At 38.8% G+C, this 7,232-nt stretch overlaps 1 protein-coding gene across 3 annotated transcripts in view; it reads left to right on the top strand.

Moving 5' to 3' along the window:
- Positions 1 to 7,232, top strand: part of TENM1 (teneurin transmembrane protein 1) — a 344,428-nt gene that overhangs the window by 305,263 nt on the left and 31,933 nt on the right. The window lies entirely within an intron of this gene.

The following is a 7,232-nucleotide window of genomic DNA, read 5'->3' as shown; positions in this document are numbered from 1 at the left end:
TCTTTTTTTTTTTTTTTTTTGCAAGAGGCTGTGTAGAGCTTTTCTGAGCCCTTCTAGGTCTGGAGCCTTTCTGTGCCTTTCTAGATCTAGAGCTCAGCTACTGAAAATAAAAACTTTATCTAGCTATCTGATTAGGAACCTGTTGGAAACCTAATTTCAGGTGCATTTTTAAAATCTTTTTTTTGTCTAGAGCCTTTTTGTAATGCAACAAAACCAAGTGCCTCACCTTTTACATCCAGCTAGTACCCATCCCAGCCTTGAGATACATTATTTAGTTGAGTGGTATTTCTTGAATTTTGATTGAAAAAACATTAGTCCTAAATTTTATCCTTATAAGCTTTTCTCGCACAATCTGATAATCCAAATACACGTCACAGCAGTAACCAATGTCCTTAGTTGACAGAAATTTAATGCAGAGTGCCTGCTTACAGTCTCTGACTAGAATCAAACACTCTCGAGTGCATTTTTTGCAAGTATCTAATCAATATAAGTACTTACGTAGAAAGATTGCTGCATGGAATGCAGTTGTCTTGTTTGTTCTGCAAAATGCAAGAAGCCTAGTTTTTTTATTAGCTATTTGAAGTCTAACAGCAGTAGGTGTTTGTTTTCAATGCTGCACGGCAGATAGTTAGATTACATTCATTTTCCTCAGTTGAAATAACTATTGTGTAAAATGCTTGTGAAAAATTAGTTGCAGAAAAATCATGTCATGATAACAATTAATCCCGGTGCTAATTTCTCCATTTGAAAAAAATATATGCAATTTAAAGATAAAAATCAAACTTTTCTATGGTGGTTTAATTCTCTGCTACCATTTAGTAAAGAATTAGTTCACTTTTACAATGGATTCATTGTAGGAATTTGCTGTAGAAGATGCCCTGCCATAAACCTGAATTGCAGAATATCTATTTTTCCCATCCTTTTTACTTTCACTAGCAGAAGTTGTGCTTGTGAGATTAATGGTGTAACTCTTAAGGGAAAGCTTAAACCACAGAAGTAAATTTGCATTTTTCTTGTGAAAATTGGTGGAGTTAGCCTTTGTTTTGATCCTTGCAGGATTGTGTTTGCAGCCCTGATCTGGGTGAGGAGACAGCTGTGGCTCCCATACACCCAACTGGCAACCTGCTGGCAGCAGCTCCTCATCCTTTGCCTTCCCCAACCCTGGGATGAAAGGGGCAGTGCTGTTGTCAAATCTATAGGAAGTTTTAATTTCAATAACTTAATTTAAATTTTAAGTCTGAGTTTTACTCAGGACTCAGGGTAGAGTCAGAGTATTTGGGTGGTATATTCACAATGGGTGATGTTGCTCAAAGACAGAAATTTTGCTTTCTTCACTTTTTTCAGTTTTTGAAATTTCATTTCTATGTATCCTATCTTCCTCCCAGTTTTCAGGCCAGATGCTTATATGAACCTCAGTAGTTATTGGAAGCAAAAGACGCTGTAACATACTAGATCCAGCCTCTCACTATTCTCAAACAGCTTTTAATTACTGTCTCAATTAAAGCTTTTCAAAATCTTCCTCCCACCTTTTCTGCATTGGCAGCACACTGGCTTTCTGTATCCAGAATTTCTGAGCCCAAAATAGAAAGATGAGGCCAAAAAGTAGTGAGAGATTTATTAAGATTTATGCAACCTTACTTTTGTGCTGTCTCATCTGACAAGTGTAGAAACTGGAAACGCAAGTTAAAAAGTGAGGCAAAATGGCAAGAGTCCTGTTGTTAGCTAGATTTCCACCTGGTCCCGCTCCTTCCTTTTGGCCATGCAAATTAACCGCAACAGTATGTTTGGAGGACATCTATTCCCACTCCAGCACTGGAGACACGTTTGGGTTAGATTCAAATTCATGGTCTATTTTGAGATATTTTAATTGAAGAGCCTAAGATTGCTCCTCTCAGAGGTACCAGTCTGCTCGAAATACTTTGTAAATTCCTTCTGGGCGTTTAACAAAGTATTTCTTTCATAGCCTATATAAACCATGGGTACCATGTTTAAACAGACTTAAATGGTTTAGGAATCTAAGTCCCATTGATTTTCATAGTCGATGGACTTATGTGATCTTGGATAATATTCCCTCTATTATTAAATAAAGACAGTGTGAAACCTGTCCCCATAGAAATCAACATTTCCTATCCATTTAGTAGACCCAAGAATCCTCATACGATCTTTGAAGTTGTGAAGCAGGAAAAGAAATCATAAAAAAAAATTATGAAACAAGAAGAGAGCTGGAGAGAAAGAGCACAGCGAAGCCTGTGGCAAGTGAAGCAAAGACAAGCAGTGAAAACCACTGGAGTGGTGTCTTGCCTTCACTTTCCTGCACTGGGTCCCTTATCCACCGGAAATATTGATGGCAAAGGCAGGTTGGCAGGGAGACTACCCAAGCTGTGATCCCAGAGAATTGGTGGCCTCAGACCTCTGAGCTGCATCTGTAAATGTGCCACAGCTGCTTTCCCAGCCCAGAGTAGAAAACAGCAGTTGTTAAGCTGCAAAACTCATTTATTTGAGTTTTCACTGGGGAACTATGAATGCGGAGAGAGCAAGATTTCTGAAGTTTAGAGCAGGCACTGCTACAGCTGAACTGTATAATTTTGAATTTTATAATATGCAGCATCAGGAGCATGAGAAACAAAGGCTTCTCCAGCGTGGGAGGAGGCTGTAATCCCACCACGGGAAAGGGTTCCCTGGTGTCAGAACGCAGGAGCTGAATTGTGTCTCTGTGTGCCATTAAGAAAGAAGTTAAGCTGCTGAGAGGAGCTGACAGTGTCACTGTCAACAAAAGAAAGAGCCCAGAAGTGAGAGCAAACTGACAGAAAATGATGAAAAAATATCCGTGGTTGTCATCTGTGAGAAAATAGAGAGAAATATATGTAGGGAGACATCCTGTAAAAAGTTCAGGGAAGCAGAACTGATCTCCTTCAGCCTTGTAAACTACACGCTCACTCCTAATGGACTGCCTGTTTGAGTCCTTCCTTGGAGCTGTTTCTCTCCAAGAAGGAAGGAAAAAGAAGGGTTTGAGCAGGAAGAGAAAAACATGCTATTTAGAAGGACATTGTGATGAGTAAAAGGGCTTGACCTGGAAATAACAGGTGAAGTGAGTATAAATAAGAGGAGATGAAAAAATGGAAGTTAGCAGCAAAAGAGAAATATGGAAGAGGCTATGATGAGGTCTGCAAATGCATATCATAGAGCTGAATAAAGGCAAAGGTAGCATAAACAGAAGTGCTTGAAGCTGACCAGTACAGATAGGAAGTAATCCATCAATCAAGACTATCAGAAAGATTTTAGCATGAATTTCATGCTACTATGTGAAATCAAATCAAAATATATAAGCAATTCATGGCAAGAAATCAAAGCAATGGTGAAGCCTTTTTAGGGATTTATGCAGCTTCTTTTAATCCATGATAAATGAAACTTATCCCAGTGAAATTTGCCCCCGCAACCAAACAGTTAAGCTCTTGAAACCAGCATCTGCACACAAGGATAAATTTTTCCCTCTTTACTTTTCTTACTTTGATATGAACAGTAGAATTTGTTTGATCTGATTTGTTTAAAATACTATCAAAAATGCCACAGCCATGTCATGCGAAATGTGCAGAAAGTTTTAGCCATATGGTCAAAACCAAAAGTGAAACAGTATTCTTCACAAACTGACACTTAAATGTGTGTGCATGTGCGGGCGTGTATGTTTAAGAAGTATATGAATGCAGGCTTTTCTATCAGTGCTACTTTGCGAAAAGCTTACATTATTTAGTTGTAAAGCTTTGCCGTGGGAAATATATTTAAGTATTTCAAAACCAGGTGGGTTGGCAGATAGTTATAGAAGTACATGTATATTTTGGAAGAAATAAATGGGTCTGAGAGCTATTTAACTACCTAAATGTAGATCTCCCAGTGAAAATTCATTTAAACTGAAGCCACCTTAGTGCACTTTGTGTTTTTGAGAACACTTGATATGAAAAAAATGTATTAGAAAGCCAGACCAGTAGGTGTTAATTTTGCACTTCTCAAACCAGAGATTGATTATTAGATATAACTGGAGCCTTTATGTTGACAGTTAAATGCTGAATTCCCAGAAAAGTTGACATGTTAATACTTATATGCAAAAGGTCTCACTTGCTCAAGGGTTCACTTGTTCAAGCAGTGATTTTGATTGCATATGTTCAGTCTCTGAACCAAACCAGAATTGTCACCTGAAAATTTCAGTCTGTGGAGACTGCTACTGAACAAACCTTATCTGTTTTTTTATAATGGGATAATCAGTAATGCAATTTCTGTACACTGCTCAAAAAAAGAACCCATTCAATATAAGAAAAAACACTTGTGATTTGCCCAATTTTGAGTAATAAGAAAACACATACATATGTGGGAGAGGAGTTTTTGCAGGGGCTTGTGAAGTACTGCTTCAAATTAAGAAGTTTATTAACTGATTTAATATTCTAATCCTAAGTGAGGTTCTGTCTGGAAGAACTTTTTAATAGGCACAGTCATATCAGATGAGAATTGAAGTGTTTCTCTGTAATATGTTTATTGGCTCTGAATGAAGCACAACTGATGGTTTGGTCACAGAAACCTGCCAGAGGGTAGCTTGCTTTAAAAGAAAAGAAACAACCGATGACTTTTCAAGGTAATAGTGAACCTGAGGGTGCAGTTACACTTCAGCTTAAACTGATTTAGGTGATTAGTTTTAGCCAGCAAATTGTCCTGAACATGCTCTCTGTAGGAGCACATAAACACTGGCCTTGCTGTTGGGGCTGCACTGGGAGAAGGGATGAAGTGGGACTGCAACAGCCCAAATTTACACCACTTTAAGATGCCATGAAGCCTCATCCTGCAAAGAACAAGGCAAATTTTCTTTTCTATATTTGTGAAATTCTTCTTCAGATTAGGAGTGCTCAGGGGTTTGTGTTTGTGTGTGTGCGATCTTAACTGGCCTGTTTCATACTTTCCCCCCCTGCAGTTGCAGTAGCATAAGGTTGCAGTGAACAGCAGCTGGGTTCTGTGCTGCGATCTCCAGGCAGGTACATGCGAGATTTAATATTTCACCTGGGATTAAACCATTAGTATATCCATGACCGCTTTAAACCCAAGGAGGGGAAGCTGTAGCCATACTTTCTGTGAGCTTTGCAGAGCAGAGAGCTAGGCAAAAGTTCTAGTGCAGTAACCAAAACGATTTAGATGTTCCCAACTAAATATTTACTTATTTTTATCATAATGCAGCTAAATTTACAGTTGTGATCAGTATGAAAGCAAATGTGCTTGCAGTTAATAGCTGTTAAGACTAAGCTTTAGGCACGTTGCAGCAAGTGAAATGGACAGTTGCATAAAAGTTTATTCTATCTCAATAAACCAAAACAGCCTCAAATCACCCAGAGAAAAAGTTGTTTTCGCCCAAACCAACCTCTGTTAACTTGCAAGACACCAGGAGGTCCCCCCACCAGTGGGAGGAATTCAAATCATTCACTGGACAAAGGCAGTGTGGCAGGTCCACGAAGGAAAACCAACTATTAGGACATGGCAGGTGCTATGCAGTCATTATGGCAAAAAAATAGACAGTTTCAGCCCAAAGTTTTTATCACTAATAGTCTAGTTAACGGTTAATCAAAGATTAGTTTTACAGTGGAGTGATCTGTGAAAGGGGCCATTTAAGTTTCCCATTAAAAACAATCCATTTACTTTGATAGAACAATCAAATGTTCTGCATTAAAGGTGAATTGCAAATATGGGATTTTTTCCAAGTTTCCTCAAGATAGCCTTGTAGAGATATTTATGCTAACTAAAGAGTTTTACCTGGTGTCCCAGTGAACTCTCAGTTGAAGCATGGGCTAACAGCAGTGTGTAAACCAGCCCTAGTGCAGCAGGTGGAATCCAAGCAGTCTCACACACACACAGAAACCAGCACCTTTATGAGAGGTTTCCAGCTGTTTCACCACATTTATCATCATTTCGAAGGACTCTACCAGCTGGTTCAGAAGACATCTTGAACTCAACAGCATTAGCTTAATGCCAGTTACTATGCTGTCTAGTAAAATGGACTGGGCACAAGGAGGAATTTGATTACTCTGTGAGCCTTCATAATTGTGTGGTGCACCACATACCTGTGCAGGGCGAGACATGGTAGCCACAATGCCCTCACTTTATTAAAACATCAATTATCAAATCAGCAATGTACTTCTGCAAATGAGATTATTCGGGAAATACTGATGCTTGAGAAAGGGAGAGACTTGGCCTCCAGCCTGGTTCCTGAGCTGACCCCAGGCGAGCAGGTGGCTTGCGATGGCCACACACTTCACCATATGTTATTTCTCAGTGCTGAGCATTGTATTAGCATCTGCAGTCTCTAAAATCATAGATCTTTTAATTAGCACAGTGGAAAAATCAGCAAAACCAGCCACAAAGTCAGTAAATGAAATAATAGAAGCTTCTGTGACATATAAAGCATATAAAACCATTATATCTTAGCCTGGTATTTATTCGCTTCTGATGATTGAATATTTAGTCCAGAAAAATTCCACTCAGATAAAAGCAGCCATCTCTTCACAAAGGATAACAAGCGAAGCATCCTGAGACAGACAAAAATAGGCTGTCTTGTAGTCTCTGTGGCTCAGTTGTTCTCTGACCTTTCCATAGACAAACTGCAATCCAAATCCTACATTAGCTGGGGAGAAGGACCAGTCTACTCTGTTGTTGTTTCCCAATTCAGCAATCCTGTACTCCCTATTGAGCTTTCTGAACAGGAGGAATTTGAAGCTCTGGCCAGTACATACTACAATCGGCAGCCGACATACTGACAGGCAGCCCCACCTTTAATTGGGAGCACGTTTAATTCTTCCAGATCCTGATGCAACAGGTATCAGATGAGTGAGGTCATTCTTCTAGCATTTTCTCCAGCGAGGTTTGGAAACTTTGCTTGGTTGGCACTCTCACTTGCATAGAAAAACGCAAAAAGCTAACCTTATATATGAAGAATTTGCTTAATCCATGACTGAAATACTGAATTCACACAGCAAAATCATTATAAGTAATTGTGACTCAGCTATTGTATCATGTGAAGTGTGATATATTGGTGTATTATTATGCTACAAAGAATTAACAAGCTTATATTTCTTATGGCATATTAGTCTTATTAACAATTCTTTCTTAATAAATAAATTGTGGAAATGTGTTATACTCTTCTAGTATTTCATTTTCCTTTTGTACTAACAGTCAATTAAAGTGTTAGGACATTGACAACCTCT

This window comes from Calidris pugnax, unplaced genomic scaffold, assembly GCF_001431845.1.
Source record: "Calidris pugnax isolate Ruff unplaced genomic scaffold, ASM143184v1 scaffold38, whole genome shotgun sequence".
In the NCBI taxonomy this organism is placed as follows: Eukaryota; Metazoa; Chordata; class Aves; order Charadriiformes; family Scolopacidae; genus Calidris; species Calidris pugnax.
The sequence above is the reverse complement of the archived record's forward strand: the minus strand, read 5'-3'. Positions and strand labels throughout refer to the sequence as shown.